Genomic DNA, 18650 nt, shown 5'->3' with positions numbered 1-18650 from the left:
CCGTTCCAACGGTGTGCCCCCCCACCTTCACCCCAGAAATACCCTGCAAGTCCCCTAGCAATAGAATTGGGGCTATATACACCCACAATTTTTACTACTGGTATACAGTGCCATTGTCTAACTGGGAATTCAAAGAATATATTGGGAATACAAATACCCTCATTTCTTGCTACTGCCATATAGTGCCAGTGTCTGACTGGTAATTCAAAGAATATATTGGGGTTACGTGCACCCACAATTTTTACTACTGGTATACAGTGCCATTGTCTGACTGGGAATTCAAAGAATATATTGGGAATACAAATACCCTCATTTCTTGCTACTGCCATATAGTGCCAGTGTCTGACTGGGAATTCAAAGAATATATTGGGGTTACGTGCACCCACAATTTTTACTACTGGTATACAGTGCCATTGTCTGACTGGGAATTCAAAGAATATATTGGGAATACAAATACCCTCATTTCTTGCTACTGCCATATAGTGCCAGTGTCTGACTGGGAATTCAAAGAATATATTGGGGTTACGTGCACCCACAATTTTTACTACTGGTATACAGTGCCATTGTCTGACTGGGAATTCAAAGAATATATTGGGAATACAAATACCCTCATTTCTTGCTACTGCCATATAGTGCCAGTGTCTGACTGGTAATTCAAAGAATATATTGGGGTTACGTGCACCCACAATTTTTACTACTGGTATACAGTGCCATTGTCTGACTGGGAATTCAAAGAATATATTGGGAATACAAATACCCTCATTTCTTGCTACTGCCATATAGTGCCAGTGTCTGACTGGGAATTCAAAGAATATATTGGGGTTACGTGCACCCACAATTTTTACTACTGGTATACAGTGCCATTGTCTGACTGGGAATTCAAAGAATATATTGGGAATACAAATACCCTCATTTCTTGCTACTGCCATATAGTGCCAGTGTCTGACTGGGAATTCAAAGAATATATTGGGGTTACGTGCACCCACAATTTTTACTACTGGTATACAGTGCCATTGTCTGACTGGGAATTCAAAGAATATATTGGGAATACAAATACCCTCATTTCTTGCTACTGCCATATAGTGCCAGTGTCTGACTGGTAATTCAAAGAATATATTGGGGTTACGTGCACCCACAATTTTTACTACTGGTATACAGTGCCATTGTCTGACTGGGAATTCAAAGAATATATTGGGAATACAAATACCCTCATTTCTTGCTACTGCCATATAGTGCCAGTGTCTGACTGGTAATTCAAAGAATATATTGGGGTTACGTGCACCCACAATTTTTACTACTGGTATACAGTGCCATTGTCTGACTGGGAATTCAAAGAATATATTGGGAATACAAATACCCTCATTTCTTGCTACTGCCATATAGTGCCAGTGTCTGACTGGGAATTCAAAGAATATATTGGGGTTACGTGCACCCACAATTTTTACTACTGGTATACAGTGCCATTGTCTGACTGGGAATTCAAAGAATATATTGGGGTTATAAATACCCTCATTTCTTGCTACTGCCATATAGTGCCAGTTTCTGACTGGTAATTCAAAGAATATATTGGGGTTACGTGCACCCACAATTTTTACTACTGGTATACAGTGCCATTGTCTGACTGGGAATTCAAAGAATATATTGGGAATACAAATACCCTCATTTCTTGCTACTGCCATATAGTGCCAGTGTCTGACTGGGAATTCAAAGAATATATTGGGAATACAAATACCCTCATTTCTTCCTACTGCCATATAGTGCCAGTTTCTGACTGGTAATTCAAAGAATATATTGGTGTTACGTGCACCCACAATTTTTACTACTGGTATACAGTGCCATTGTCTGACTGGGAATTCAAAGAATATATTGGGGTTATAAATACCCTCATTTCTTGCTACTGCCATATAGTGCCAGTTTCTGACTGGTAATTCAAAGAATATATTGGGGTTACGTGCACCCACAATTTTTACTACTGGTATACAGTGCCATTGTCTGACTGGGAATTCAAAGAATATATTGGGAATACAAATACCCTCATTTCTTGCTACTGCCATATAGTGCCAGTTTCTGACTGGTAATTCAAAGAATATATTGGGGTTACGTGCACTCACAATTTTTACTACTGGTATACAGTGCCATTGTCTGACTGGGAATTCAAAGAATATATTGGGAATACAAATACCCTCATTTCTTGCTACTGCCATATAGTGCCAGTGTCTGACTGGTAATTCAAAGAATATATTGGGGTTACGTGCACCCACAATTTTTACTACTGGTATACAGTGCCATTGTCTGACTGGGAATTCAAAGAATATATTGGGAATACAAATACCCTCATTTCTTGCTACTGCCATATAGTGCCAGTGTCTGACTGGGAATTCAAAGAATATATTGGGGTTACGTGCACCCACAATTTTTACTACTGGTATACAGTGCCATTGTCTGACTGGGAATTCAAAGAATATATTGGGAATACAAATACCCTCATTTCTTGCTACTGCCATATAGTGCCAGTGTCTGACTGGTAATTCAAAGAATATATTGGGGTTACGTGCACCCACAATTTTTACTACTGGTATACAGTGCCATTGTCTGACTGGAAATTCAAAGAATATATTGGGAATACAAATACCCTCATTTCTTGCTACTGCCATATAGTGCCAGTGTCTGACTGGTAATTCAAAGAATATATTGGGGTTACGTGCACCCACAATTTTTACTACTGGTATACAGTGCCATTGTCTGACTGGGAATTCAAAGAATATATTGGGAATACAAATACCCTCATTTCTTGCTACTGCCATATAGTGCCAGTGTCTGACTGGGAATTCAAAGAATATATTGGGGTTACGTGCACCCACAATTTTTACTACTGGTATACAGTGCCATTGTCTGACTGGGAATTCAAAGAATATATTGGGAATACAAATACCCTCATTTCTTTCTACTGCCATATAGTGCCAGTGTCTGACTGGGAATTCAAAGAATATATTGGGGTTACGTGCACCCACAATTTTTACTACTGGTATACAGTGCCATTGTCTGACTGGGAATTCAAAGAATATATTGGGGTTATAAATACCCTCATTTCTTGCTACTGCCATATAGTGCCAGTTTCTGACTGGTAATTCAAAGAATATATTGGGGTTACGTGCACCCACAATTTTTACTATTGGTATACAGTGCCATTGTCTGACTGGGAATTCAAAGAATATATTGGGAATACAAATACCCTCATTTCTTGCTACTGCCATATAGTGCCAGTGTCTGACTGGGAATTCAAAGAATATATTGGGAATACAAATACCCTCATTTCTTGCTACTGCCATATAGTGCCAGTGTCTGACTGGTAATTCAAAGAATATATTGGGGTTACGTGCACCCACAATTTTTACTACTGGTATACAGTGCCATTGTCTGACTGGGAATTCAAAGAATATATTGGGAATACAAATACCCTCATTTCTTGCTACTGCCATATAGTGCCAGTGTCTGACTGGGAATTCAAAGAATATATTGGGGTTACGTGCACCCACAATTTTTACTACTGGTATACAGTGCCATTGTCTGACTGGGAATTTAAAGAATATATTGGGAATACAAATACCCTCATTTCTTGCTACTGCCATATAGTGCCAGTGTCTGACTGGTAATTCAAAGAATATATTGGGGTTACGTGCACCCACAATTTTTACTACTGGTATACAGTGCCATTGTCTGACTGGGAATTCAAAGAATATATTGGGAATACAAATACCCTCATTTCTTGCTACTGCCATATAGTGCCAGTGTCTGACTGGGAATTCAAAGAATATATTGGGGTTACGTGCACCCACAATTTTTACTACTGGTATACAGTGCCATTGTCTGACTGGGAATTCAAAGAATATATTGGGAATACAAATACCCTCATTTCTTGCTACTGCCATATAGTGCCAGTGTCTGACTGGGAATTCAAAGAATATATTGGGCTTACGTGCACCCACAATTTTTACTACTGGTATACAGTGCCATTGTCTGACTGGGAATTCAAAGAATATATTGGGAATACAAATACCCTCATTTCTTGCTACTGCCATATAGTGCCAGTGTCTGACTGGTAATTCAAAGAATATATTGGGGTTACGTGCACCCACAATTTTTACTACTGGTATACAGTGCCATTGTCTGACTGGGAATTCAAAGAATATATTGGGAATACAAATACCCTCATTTCTTGCTACTGCCATATAGTGCCAGTGTCTGACTGGTAATTCAAAGAATATATTGGGGTTACGTGCACCCACAATTTTTACTACTGGTATACAGTGCCATTGTCTGACTGGGAATTCAAAGAATATATTGGGAATACAAATACCCTCATTTCTTGCTACTGCCATATAGTGCCAGTGTCTGACTGGGAATTCAAAGAATATATTGGGAATACAAATACCCTCATTTCTTGCTACTGCCATATAGTGCCAGTGTCTGACTGGTAATTCAAAGAATATATTGGGGTTACGTGCACCCACAATTTTTACTACTGGTATACAGTGCCATTGTCTGACTGGGAATTCAAAGAATATATTGGGAATACAAATACCCTCATTTCTTGCTACTGCCATACAGTGCCAGTGTCTGACTGGGAATTCAAAGAATATATTGGGGTTACGTGCACCCACAATTTTTACTACTGGTATACAGTGCCATTGTCTGACTGGGAATTCAAAGAATATATTGGGAATACAAATACCCTCATTTCTTGCTACTGCCATATAGTGCCAGTGTCTGACTGGGAATTCAAAGAATATATTGGGGTTACGTGCACCCACAATTTTTACTACTGGTATACAGTGCCATTGTCTGACTGGGAATTCAAAGAATATATTGGGGTTATAAATACCCTCATTTCTTGCTACTGCCATATAGTGCCAGTTTCTGACTGGTAATTCAAAGAATATATTGGGGTTACGTGCACCCACAATTTTTACTACTGGTATACAGTGCCATTGTCTGACTGGGAATTCAAAGAATATATTGGGAATACAAATACCCTCATTTCTTGCTACTGCCATATAGTGCCAGTGTCTGACTGGGAATTCAAAGAATATATTGGGAATACAAATACCCTCATTTCTTGCTACTGCCATATAGTGCCAGTGTCTGACTGGGAATTCAAAGAATATATTGGGGTTACGTGCACCCACAATTTTTACTACTGGTATACAGTGCCAATTTCTAACTAGGAATTCAAAATGCGCAAGGCTCCCGGAAAGGGACGTGGACGAGGCCGTGGGCGAGGTCGGGGGAATGGTTCTGGGGAGCAAGGTAGCAGTGAAGCCACAGGGCGTCCCGTGCCTACTCCTGTGGGGCAGCAAGCATTGCGCCACTCCACAGTGCCAGGGTTGCTTGCCACATTAACTAAACTGCAGGGTACAAACCTTAGTAGGCCCGAGAACCAGGAACAGGTCTTGCAATGGCTGTCAGAGAACGCTTACAGCACATTGTCCAGCAGCCAGTCAGACTCTGCCTCCTCTCCTCCTATTACCCAACAGTCTTGTCTTCCTTCCTCCCAAAATTCCGAAGCTTTACAGAACAATAACCCAAACTGTCCCTGCTCCCCAGAGCTGTTCTCCGCTCCTTTCATTGTCCCTCAACCTGCCTCTCCACGTCACGATTCCACGAACCTAACAGAGGAGCATCTGTGTCCAGATGCTCAAACACTAGAGTCTCCTCCATCTCCGTTCGATTTGGTGGTGGATGACCAGCAACCCACCCTCATCGACGATGATGTGACGCAGTTGCCGTCAGGGCATCCAGTTGACCGGCGCATTGTGCGGGAGGAGGAGATGAGACAGGAGTTGGAAGAGGAAGTGGTGGATGATGAGGACACTGACCCGACCTGGACAGGGGGGATGTCAAGCGGGGAAAGTAGTGTGGATGTTGAGGCAGGTGCAGCACCAAAAAGGGTAGCTAGAGGCAGAGGCAGAGGTCAGCAGCTTAGGCGAAGCCAGGCCACACCCGGAATCTCCCAAGATGTTCCAGTTCGTACCCAGCCCCGAAAAACTCCCACCTCGAGGGCACGTTTCTCGAAGGTGTGGAGTTTTTTCAAGGAATGCGCCGAGGACAGATATAGTGTTGTCTGCACAATTTGCCTCTCGAAATTGATTAGGGGCTCTGAGAAGAGCAACCTGTCCACCACTTCAATGCGCCGTCATTTGGAATCCAAGCACTGGAATCAGTGGCAGGCAGCAACGGCAGGACAAAGGCCGCCTGCCGTTCACGCCACTGCCACTGCCTCTGCCACTGCCTCTGCCTCTGCCACTGCCACTGCTGACTGTGCTGGCGATGCACTCCAGAGGACGAGCCAGGACACCACTTCATCTGCCTCCGCCACTTTGTTGACTTCTACCTCATCCTCCCCTGGTCCTGTCTTATCTCCTTCTCCTGCACCATCAAAGGCACCATCAGGCGTTTCTTTACAACAACCCACCATCTCTCAGACATTGGAGCGGCGGCAGAAATACACTGCTAACCACCCACACGCGCAAGCCTTGAACGCCAACATCGCTAAACTGCTGGCCCAGGAGATGTTGGCGTTCCGGCTTGTTGAAACTCCCGCCTTCCTGGACCTGATGGCAACTGCGGCACCTCGCTATGCCGTCCCTAGCCGTCACTACTTCTCCCGGTGTGCCATCCCCGCCTTGCACCAGCACGTGTCACTCAACATCAGGCGGGCCCTTAGTTCCGCGCTTTGCACAAAGGTCCACTTGACCACCGACGCGTGGACAAGTGCATGCGGACAGGGACGCTACATTTCACTGACGGCACACTGGGTGAATGTAGTTGAGGCTGGGACTGCTTCCCAAACTGGCCCGGTGTACCTCGTCTCCCCGCCTAACATTCCTGGCAGGGACACGAGAAGAACACCCCCCTCCTCCTCCTCCTCTACCGCCTCCTCCTCCGCCACCGCCTCCTCCTCCGCCACCGCCTCCTCCTCCGCTGTTAGATTGACCCCAGCTACGAGTTGGAAACGTTGCAGCACTGGCGTTGGTAGACGTCAGCAGGCTGTGCTGAAGCTGATCAGCTTGGGGGACAGACAGCACACTGCCTCCGAGGTGAGGGATGCCCTCCTCGATGAGACGGCAATATGGTTTGAGCCGCTGCACCTGGGCCCAGGCATGGTCGTTTGTGATAACGGCCGGAACCTGGTAGCAGCTCTGGAGCTTGCCGGACTCCAACATGTTCCATGCCTGGCCCACGTCTTCAACCTAGTGGTGCAACGTTTCCTAAAGAGCTACCCCAATGTTCCAGAGCTACTGGTGAAAGTGCGGCGCATGTGCGCCCACTTTCGCAAGTCGACAGTAGCCGCTGCTAGCTTAAAATCTCTCCAGCAACGCCTGCATGTGCCACAACACCGGCTTTTGTGCGACGTCCCCACACGCTGGAACTCAACGTTTCAGATGTTGAATAGAGTGGTTGAGCAGCAGAGACCTTTGATGGAATACCAGCTACAAAACCCTAGGGTGCCACAAAGTCAGCTGCCTCAGTTTCACATCCATGAGTGGCCATGGATGAGAGACCTTTGTGACATCCTACGGGTCTTTGAGGAGTCCACAAGGAGGGTGAGCTCTGAGGATGCGATGGTGAGCCTTACAATCCCGCTCTTGTGTGTTCTGAGAGAATCCCTGATTGACATCAGGGATAACTCAGATCACACAGAGGAGTTAGGGATAGCATCCGATCCGTCACAGCTGGAGAGTAGGTCCACACATCTGTCCGCTTCACTGCGTTTAATGGAGGAGGAGGAGGAGGAGGAGGAGGAAGAAGAGTTGTCCGATGATGTGATGGTGATACAGGAGGCTTCCGGGCAACTTCGAATCGTCCCATTGTTGCAGCGCGGATGGGTAGACATGGAGGATGAGGAGGAAATGGAGATTGAACTTTCCGGTGGGGCCAGAGGAGTCATGCCAACTAACACTGTGGCAGACATGGCTGAGTTCATGTTGGGGTGCTTTACAACCGACAAGCGTATTGTCAAAATCATGGAGGACAACCAGTACTGGATCTTTGCTATCCTTGACCCCCGGTATAAAAACAACATCTCGTCTTTTATTCCGGTAGAGGGGAGGGCCAATCGCATCAATGCTTGCCACAGGCAATTGGTGCAGAATATGATGGAGATGTTTCCAGCATGTGACGTTGGCGGCAGGGAGGGCAGTTCCTCCAGTAGGCGACCAAGTTCTCACCGGTCCACACAAACGAGGGGCACACTGTCTAAGGTCTGGGACACCTTGATGGCACCCCCTCGCCAAAGTGCCGCCACGGAGGGTCCTAGTGTCACCAGGCGTGAGAAGTATAGGCGCATGTTGCGGGAATACCTTTCCGACCACAGCCCTGTCCTCTCCGACCCCTCTGCGCCCTACACGTATTGGGTGTCGAAGTTGGACCTGTGGCTTGAACTTGCCCTATATGCCTTGGAGGTGCTGTCCTGTCCTGCCGCCAGCGTCCTATCTGAGAGGGTGTTCAGTGCAGCCGGTGGCATCATCACTGACAAGCGCACCCGTCTGTCAGCTGAGAGTGCCGACCGGCTCACTTTGATAAAAATGAACCACCACTGGATAGAGCCTTCATTTTTGTGCCCACCTGTGTAAAGCACCCCAACATGAAACTCCATGTCTGTACTCAACCTCTCCAATTCCTCCGCATCCTCATACTCATCCACCATAAGCGTTGCACAATTCTGCTAATACTAGGCTCCCTCCAACATGATTTCCCCCAACTCTGCTGGTTAGAGGCTCCCTCCACCCTGATTTCCACCAACTCTGCTGGTTAGAGGCTCCCTCCACCCTGCTTTCCCACAACTCTGCTGGTTAGAGGCTCCCTCCACCATGAATTTGCCCAAACTGGGCTGTTTAGAGGCTCCCTCCACCATGAATTGGTCCAAACTGGGTTTTTTAGAGGCTCCCTCCACCATGAATTGGTCCAAACTGGGCTGTTTAGAGGCTCCCTCCACCATGAATTTGCCCAAACTGGGCTGTTTAGCGGCTCCCTCCACCATTAATTGGTCCAAACTGGGCTGGTTAGAGGCTCCCTCCACCATGAATTTGCCCAAACTGGGCTGTTTAGAGGCTCCCTCCACCATGAATTTGCCCAAACTGGGCTGGTTAGAGGCTCCCTCCACCATGAATTTGCCCAAACTGGGCTGTTTAGAGGCTCCCTCCACCATGAATTGGTCCAAACTGGGTTTTTTAGAGGCTCCCTCCACCAGGAATTGGTCCAAACTGGGCTGTTTAGAGGCTCCCTCCACCATGAATTTGCCCAAACTGGGCTGTTTAGCGGCTCCCTCCACCATTAATTGGTCCAAACTGGGCTGGTTAGAGGCTCCCTCCACCATGAATTTGCCCAAACTGGGCTGTTTAGAGGCTCCCTCCACCATGAATTTGCCCAAACTGGGCTGGTTAGAGGCTCCCTCCACCATGAATTGGTCCAAACTGGGTTTTTTAGAGGCTCCCTCCACCATGAATTTGCCCAAACTGGGCTGTTTAGAGGCTCCCTCCACCATGAATTGGTCCAAACTGGGCTGTTTAGAGGCTCCCTCCACCATTAATTGGTCCAAACTGGGCTGGTTAGAGGCTCCCTCCACCATGAATTTCCCAAAACTTGGCTGTTTAGAGGCTCCCTCCACCATTAATTGGTCCAAACTGGGCTGGTTAGAGGCTCCCTCCACCATGAATTTGCCCAAACTGGGCTGTTTAGAGGCTCCCTCCACCATGAATTGGTCCAAACTGGGTTTTTTAGAGGCTCCCTCCACCATGAATTTGCCCAAACTGGGCTGTTTAGAGGCTCCCTCCACCATGAATTTGCCCAAACTGGGCTGGTTAGAGGCTCCCTCCACCATGAATTGGTCCAAACTGGGGTTTTTAGAGGCTCCCTCCACCATGAATTGGTCCAAACTTGGCTGTTTAGAGGCTCCCTCCACCATTAATTGGTCCAAACTGGGCTGGTTAGAGGCTCCCTCCACCATGAATTGGTCCAAACTGGGTTTTTTAGAGGCTCCTTCCACCATGAATTTGCCCAAACTGGGCTGTTTAGAGGCTCCCTCCACCATGAATTGGTCCAAACTGGGCTGGTTAGAGGCTCCCTCCACCATGAATTTCCCAAAACTTGGCTGTTTAGAGGCTCCCTCCACCATTAATTGGTCCAAACTGGGCTGGTTAGAGGCTCCCTCCACCATGAATTTGCCCAAACTGGGCTGTTTAGAGGCTCCCTCCACCATGAATTGGTCCAAACTGGGCTGGTTAGAGGCTCCCTCCACCATGAATTTCCCAAAACTTGGCTGTTTAGAGGCTCCCTCCACCATGAATTGGTCCAAACTGGGCTGGTTAGAGGCTCCCTCCACCATGAATTTGCCCAAACTGGGCTGTTTAGAGGCTCCCTCCACCATGAATTGGTCCAAACTGGGTTTTTTAGAGGCTCCCTCCACCATGAATTGGTCCAAACTGGGCTGTTTAGAGGCTCCCTCCACCATGAATTTGCCCAAACTGGGCTGGTTAGAGGCTCCCTCCACCATGAATTGGTCCAAACTGGGCTGGTTAGAGGCTCCCTCCACCATGAATTTGCCCAAACTGGGCTGTTTAGAGGCTCCCTCCACCATGAATTGGTCCAAACTGGGTTTTTTAGAGGCTCCCTCCACCATGAATTGGTCCAAACTGGGCTGTTTAGAGGCTCCCTCCACCATGAATTTGCCCAAACTGGGCTGGTTAGAGGCTCCCTCCACCATTAATTGGTCCAAACTGGGCTGGTTAGAGGCTCCCTCCACCATGAATTTGCCCAAACTGGGCTGTTTAGAGGCTCCCTCCACCATGAATTTGCCCAAACTGGGCTGTTTAGAGGCTCCCTCCACCATGAATTTGCCCAAACTGGGCTGGTTAGAGGCTCCCTCCACCATGAATTGGTCCAAACTGGGTTTTTTAGAGGCTCCCTCCACCATGAATTTGCCCAAACTGGGCTGGTTAGAGGCTCCCTCCACCATGAATTGGTCCAAACTGGGCTGTTTAGAGGCTCCCTCCACCATGAATTTGCCCAAACTGGGCTGGTTAGAGGCTCCCTCCACCATGAATTGGTCCAAACTGGGGTTTTTAGAGGCTCCCTCCACCATGAATTGGTCCAAACTTGGCTGTTTAGAGGCTCCCTCCACCATTAATTGGTCCAAACTGGGCTGGTTAGAGGCTCCCTCCACCATGAATCGGTCCAAACTGGGTTTTTTAGAGGCTCCCTCCACCATGAATTGGTCCAAACTGGGGTTTTTAGAGGCTCCCTCCACCATGAATTGGTCCAAACTGGGCTGTTTAGCGGCTCCCTCCACCATTAATTGGTCCAAACTGGGCTGGTTAGAGGCTCCCTCCACCATGAATGTGCCCAAACTGGGCTGTTTAGAGGCTCCCTCCACCATGAATTTGCCCAAACTGGGCTGGTTAGAGGCTCCCTCCACCATGAATTGGTCCAAACTGGGGTTTTTAGAGGCTCCCTCCACCATGAATTGGTCCAAACTTGGCTGTTTAGAGGCTCCCTCCACCATTAATTGGTCCAAACTGGGCTGGTTAGAGGCTCCCTCCACCATGAATTTGCCCAAACTGGGCTGGTTAGAGGCTCCCTCCACCATGAATTGGTCCAAACTGGGGTTTTTAGAGGCTCCCTCCACCATGAATTGGTCCAAACTTGGCTGTTTAGAGGCTCCCTCCACCATTAATTGGTCCAAACTGGGCTGGTTAGAGGCTCCCTCCACCATGAATTGGTCCAAACTGGGTTTTTTAGAGGCTCCCTCCACCATGAATTTGCCCAAACTGGGCTGTTTAGAGGCTCCCTCCACCATGAATTGGTCCAAACTGGGCTGGTTAGAGGCTCCCTCCACCATGAATTTCCCAAAACTTGGCTGTTTAGAGGCTCCCTCCACCATGAATTGGTCCAAACTGGGCTGGTTAGAGGCTCCCTCCACAATGAATTTGCCCAAACTGGACTGTTTAGAGGCTCCCTCCACCATGAATTGGTCCAAACTGGGTTTTTTAGAGGCTCCCTCCACCATGAATTGGTCCAAACTGGGCTGTTTAGAGGCTCCCTCCACCATGAATTTGCCCAAACTGGGCTGGTTAGAGGCTCCCTCCACCATGAATTGGTCCAAACTGGGCTGGTTAGAGGCTCCCTCCACCATGAATTTGCCCAAACTGGGCTGTTTAGAGGCTCCGTCCACCATGAATTGGTCCAAACTGGGTTTTTTAGAGGCTCCCTCCACCATGAATTGGTCCAAACTGGGCTGTTTAGAGGCTCCCTCCACCATGAATTTGCCCAAACTGGGCTGGTTAGAGGCTCCCTCCACCATTAATTGGTCCAAACTGGGCTGGTTAGAGGCTCCCTCCACCATGAATTTGCCCAAACTGGGCTGTTTAGAGGCTCCCTCCACCATGAATTTGCCCAAACTGGGCTGTTTAGAGGCTCCCTCCACCATGAATTTGCCCAAACTGGGCTGGTTAGAGGCTCCCTCCACCATGAATTGGTCCAAACTGGGTTTTTTAGAGGCTCCCTCCACCATGAATTTGCCCAAACTGGGCTGGTTAGAGGCTCCCTCCACCATGAATTGGTCCAAACTGGGTTTTTTAGAGGCTCCCTCCACCATGAGTTTGCCCAAACTGGGCTGGTTAGAGGCTCCCTCCACCATGAATTGGTCCAAACTGGGTTTTTTAGAGGCTCCCTCCACCATGAATTTGCCCACACTGGGCTGGTTAGAGGCTCCCTCCACCATGAATTGGTCCAAACTGGGGTTTTTAGAGGCTCCCTCCACCATGAATTTGCCCAAACTGGGGTGTTTAGAGGCTCCCTCCACCATGAATTTGCCCAAACTCTGCTGGTTAGAGGCTCAATCCACCCTGATTTTCAAAACAAATGTTGGTGCCAACCTCAACTTACTACAAGGGCCAAATTCACTGCTGGTGACAAGCTCTCCTCACTGCAAGTGCCAAATACACATGTTTCAAGGTGTTTTCCTACTGTCAGAGAGGTGGTATTGAGTGTGTAAAGTGTGTAGTTGTTAGGCTGTGATGTTGGGGTAATAGAGGGTCTTTGGTGTGTTAGATGCCCCCAGACATGCTTCCCCTGCTGTCCCAGTGTCATTCCAGAGGTGTTGGCATCATTTCCTGGGGTGTCATAGTGGACTTGGTGACCCTCCAGACACGGATTTGGGTTTCCCCCTTAACGAGTATCTGTTCCCCATAGACTATAATGGGGTTCGAAACCCGTTCGAACACACGAACATTGAGCGGCTGTTCGAATCGAATTTCGAACCTCGAACATTTTAGTGTTCGCTCATCTCTAGTTATAAATACCCTCATTTCTTGCTACTGCCATATAGTGCCAGTTTCTGACTGGTAATTCAAAGAATATATTGGGGTTATAAATACCCTCATTTCTTGCTACTGGTATATAGTGCCATTGTCTGACTGGGAATTCAAAGAATATATTGGGGTTACGTGCACCCACAATTTTTGCTACTGGTATATAGTGCCAATTTCTAACTGGGAATTCAAAATGCGCAAGGCTCCCGGAAAGGGACGTGGACGAGGCCGTGGGCGAGGTCGGGGGAATGGTTCTGGGGAGCAAGGTAGCAGTGAAGCCACAGGGCGTCCCGTGCCTACTCCTGTGGGGCAGCAAGCATTGCGCCACTCCACAGTGCCAGGGTTGCTTGCCACATTAACTAAACTGCAGGGTACAAACCTTAGTAGGCCCGAGAACCAGGAACAGGTCTTTCAATGGCTGTCAGAGAACGCTTACAGCACATTGTCCAGCAGCCAGTCAGACTCTGCCTCCTCTCCTCCTATTACCCAACAGTCTTGTCCTCCTTCCTCCCAAAATTCCCAAGCTTCACAGAACAATAACCCCAACTGTCCCTGCTCCCCAGAGCTGTTCTCCGCTCCTTTCATTGTCCCTCAACCTGCCTCTCCACGTCACGATTCCACGAACCTAACAGAGGAGCATCTGTGTCCAGATGCTCAAACACTAGAGTCTCCTCCATCTCCGTTCGATTTGGTGGTGGATGACCAGCAACCCACCCTCATCGACGATGATGTGACGCAGTTGCCGTCAGGGCATCCAGTTGACCGGCGCATTGTGCGGGAGGAGGAGATGAGACAGGAGTTGGAAGAGGAAGTGGTGGATGATGAGGACACTGACCCGACCTGGACAGGGGGGATGTCAAGCGGGGAAAGTAGTGTGGATGTTGAGGCAAGTGCAGCACCAAAAAGGGTAGCTAGAGGCAGAGGCAGAGGTCAGCAGCTTAGGCGAAGCCAGGCCACACCCGGAATCTCCCAAGATGTTCCAGTTCGTACCCAGCCCCGAAAAACTCCCACCTCGAGGGCACATTTCTCGAAGGTGTGGAGTTTTTTCAAGGAATGCGCCGAGGACAGATATAGTGTTGTCTGCACAATTTGCCTCTCGAAATTGATTAGGGGCTCTGAGAAGAGCAACCTGTCCACCACTTCAATGCGCCGTCATTTGGAATCCAAGCACTGGAATCAGTGGCAGGCAGCAACGGCAGGACAAAGGCCGCCTGCCGTTCACGCCACTGCCACTGCCTCTGCCACTGCCTCTGCCTCTGCCACTGCCACTGCTGACTGTGCTGGCGATGCACTCCAGAGGACGAGCCAGGACACCACTTCATCTGCCTCCGCCACTTTTTTGACTTCTCCCTCATCCTCCCCTGTTCCTGTCTTATCTCCTTCTCCTGCACCATCAAAGGCACCATCAGGCGCTTCTTTACAACAACCCACCATCTCTCAGACATTGGAGCGGCGGCAGAAATACACTGCTAACCACCCACACGCGCAAGCCTTGAACGCCAACATCGCTAAACTGCTGGCCCAGGAGATGTTGGCGTTCCGGCTTGTTGAAACTCCCGCCTTCCTGGACCTGATGGCAACTGCGGCACCTCGCTATGCCGTCCCTAGCCGTCACTACTTCTCCCGGTGTGCCGTCCCCGCCTTGCACCAGCACGTGTCACTCAACATCAGGCAGGCCCTTAGTTCCGCACTTTGCACAAAGGTCCACTTGACCACCGACGCGTGGACAAGTGCATGCGGACAGGGACGCTACATTTCACTGACGGCACACTGGGTGAATGTAGTTGAGGCTGGGACTGCTTCCCAAACTGGCCCGGTGTACCTCGTCTCCCCGCCTAACATTCCTGGCAGGGACACGAGAAGAACACCCCCCTCCTCCTCCTCCTCTACCGCCTCCTCCTCCGCCACCGCCTCCTCCTCCGCCACCGCCTCCTCCTCCGCTGTTAGATTGACCCCAGCTACGAGTTGGAAACGTTGCAGCACTGGCGTTGGTAGACGTCAGCAGGCTGTGCTGAAGCTGATCAGCTTGGGGGACAGACAGCACACTGCCTCCGAGGTGAGGGATGCCCTCCTCGATGAGACGGCAATATGGTTTGAGCCGCTGCACCTGGGCCCAGGCATGGTCGTTTGTGATAACGGCCGGAACCTGGTAGCAGCTCTGGAGCTTGCCGGACTCCAACATGTTCCATGCCTGGCCCACGTCTTCAACCTAGTGGTGCAACGTTTCCTAAAGAGCTACCCCAATGTTCCAGAGCTACTGGTGAAAGTGCGGCGCATGTGCGCCCACTTTCGCAAGTCGACAGTAGCCGCTGCTAGCTTAAAATCTCTCCAGCAACGCCTGCATGTGCCACAACACCGGCTTTTGTGCGACGTCCCCACACGCTGGAACTCAACGTTTCAGATGTTGAATAGAGTGATTGAGCAGCAGAGACCTTTGATGGAATACCAGCTACAAAACCCTAGGGTGCCACAAAGTCAGCTGCCTCAGTTTCTCATCCATGAGTGGCCATGGATGAGAGACCTTTGTGACATCCTACGGGTGTTTGAGGAGTCCACAAGGAGGGTGAGCTCTGAGGATGCGATGGTGAGCCTTACAATCCCGCTCTTGTGTGTTCTGAGAGAATCCCTGATTGACATCAGGGATAACTCAGATCACACAGAGGAGTCAGGGATAGCATCCGATCCGTCACAGCTGGAGAGTAGGTCCACACATCTGTCCGCTTCATCGCGTTTAATGGAGGAGGAGGAGGAGGAGGAAGAAGAGTTGTCCGATGATGTGATGGTGATACAGGAGGCTTCCGGGCAACTTCGAATCGTCCCATTGTTGCAGCGCGGATGGGTAGACATGGAGGATGAGGAGGAAATGGAGATTGAACTTTCCGGTGGGGCCAGAGGAGTCATGCCAACTAACACTGTGGCAGACATGGCTGAGTTCATGTTGGGGTGCTTTACAACCGACAAGCGTATTGTCAAAATCATGGAGGACAACCAGTACTGGATCTTTGCTATCCTTGACCCCCGGTATAAAAACAACATCTCGTCTTTTATTCCGGTAGAGGGGAGGGCCAATCGCATCAATGCTTGCCACAGGCAATTGGTGCAGAATATGATGGAGATGTTTCCAGCATGTGACGTTGGCGGCAGGGAGGACAGTTCCTCCAGTAGGCGACCAAGTTCTCACCGGTCCACACAAACGAGGGGCACACTGTCTAAGGTCTGGGACACCTTGATGGCACCCCCTCGCCAAAGTGCCGCCACAGAGGGTCCTAGTGTCACCAGGCGTGAGAAGTATAGGCGCATGTTGCGGGAATACCTTTCCGACCACAGCCCTGTCCTCTCCGACCCCTCTGCGCCCTACACGTATTGGGTGTCGAAGTTGGACCTGTGGCTTGAACTTGCCCTATATGCCTTGGAGGTGCTGTCCTGTCCTGCCGCCAGCGTCCTATCTGAGAGGGTGTTCAGTGCAGCCGGTGGCATCATCACTGACAAGCGCACCCGTCTGTCAGCTGAGAGTGCCGACCGGCTCACTTTGATAAAAATGAACCACCACTGGATAGAGCCTTCATTTTTGTGCCCACCTGTGTAAAGCACCCCAACATGAAACTCCATGTCTGTACTCAACCTCTCCAATTCCTCCGCATCCTCATACTCATCCACCATAAGCGTTGCACAATTCTGCTAATACTAGGCTCCCTCCAACATGATTTCCCCCAACTCTGCTGGTTAGAGGCTCCCTCCACCCTGATTTCCACCAACTCTGCTGGTTAGAGGCTCCCTCCACCCTGCTTTCCCACAACTCTGCTGGTTAGAGGCTCCCTCCACCATGAATTTGCCCAAACTGGGCTGGTTAGAGGCTCCCTCCACCATGAATTTGCCCAAACTGGGGTTTTCAGAGGCTCCCTCCACCATGAATTTGCCAAAACTGGGCTGTTTAGAGGCTCCCTCCACCATGAATTGGTCCAAACTGGGCTGGTTAGAGGCTCCCTCCACCATGAATTGGTCCAAATTGGGGTTTTTAGAGGCTCCCTCCACCATGAATTGGTCCAAACTGGGCTGTTTAGAGGCTCCCTCCACCATGAATTGGTCCAAACTGGGCTGGTTAGAGGCTCCCTCCACCATGAATTGGTCCAAATTGGGGTTTTTAGAGGCTCCCTCCACCATGAATTGGTCCAAACTGGGCTGTTTAGAGGCTCCCTCCACCATGAATTGGTCCAAACTGGGGTTTTTAGAGGCTCCCTCCACCATGAATTGGTCCAAACTGGGCTGGTTAGAGGCTCCCTCCACCATGAATTGGTCCAAACTGGGTTTTTTAGAGGCTCCCTCCACCATGAATTGGTCCAAACTGGGGTTTTTAGAGGCTCCCTCCACCATGAATTGGTCCAAACTGGGGTTTTTAGAGGCTCCCTCCACCATGAATTGGTCCAAACTGGGGTTTTTAGAGGCTCCCTCCACCATGAATTTGCCCAAACTGGGCTGTTTAGAGGCTCCCTCCACCATGAATTGGTCCAAACTGGGTTTTTTAGAGGCTCCCTCCACCATGAATTGGTCCAAACTGGGGTTTTTAGAGGCTCCCTCCACCATGAATTGGTCCAAACTGGGGTTTTTAGAGGCTCCCTCCACCATGAATTTGTCCAAACTGGGCTGTTTAGAGGCTCCCTCCACCATGAATTGGTCCAAATTGGGGTTTTTAGAGGCTCCCTTCACCATGAATTGGTCCAAACTGGGGTTTTTAGAGGCTCCCTCCACCATGAATTTGCCCAAACTGGGCTGTTTAGAGGCTCCCTCCAGCATGAATTGGTCCAAACTGGGGTTTTTAGAGGCTCCCTCCACCATGAATTGGTCCAAACTGGGGTTTTTAGAGGCTCCCTCCACCATGAATTGGTCCAAACTGGGGTTTTTAGAGGCTCCCTCCACCATGAATTGGTCCAAACTGGGCTGGTTAGAGGCTCCCTCCACCATGAATTTGCCCAAACTGGGCTGTTTAGAGGCTCCCTCCACCATGAATTTGCCCAAACTGGGGTTTTTAGAGGCTCCCTCCACCATGAATTGGTCCAAACTGGGGTTTTTAGAGGCTCCCTCCACCATGAATTTGCCCAAACTCTGCTGGTTAGAGGCTCAATCCACCCTGATTTTCAAAACAAATGTTGGTGCCAACCTCAACTTACTACAAGGGCCAAATTCACTGCTGGTGACAAGCTCTCCTCACTGCAAGTGCCAAATACACATGTTTCAAGGTGTTTTCCTACTGTCAGAGAGGTGGTATTGAGTGTGTAAAGTGTGTAG

This window comes from Leptodactylus fuscus, chromosome 4, assembly GCF_031893055.1.
Source record: "Leptodactylus fuscus isolate aLepFus1 chromosome 4, aLepFus1.hap2, whole genome shotgun sequence".
Lineage (NCBI taxonomy): Eukaryota > Metazoa > Chordata > Amphibia > Anura > Leptodactylidae > Leptodactylus > Leptodactylus fuscus.
This window is presented reverse-complemented; position numbering follows the sequence as displayed.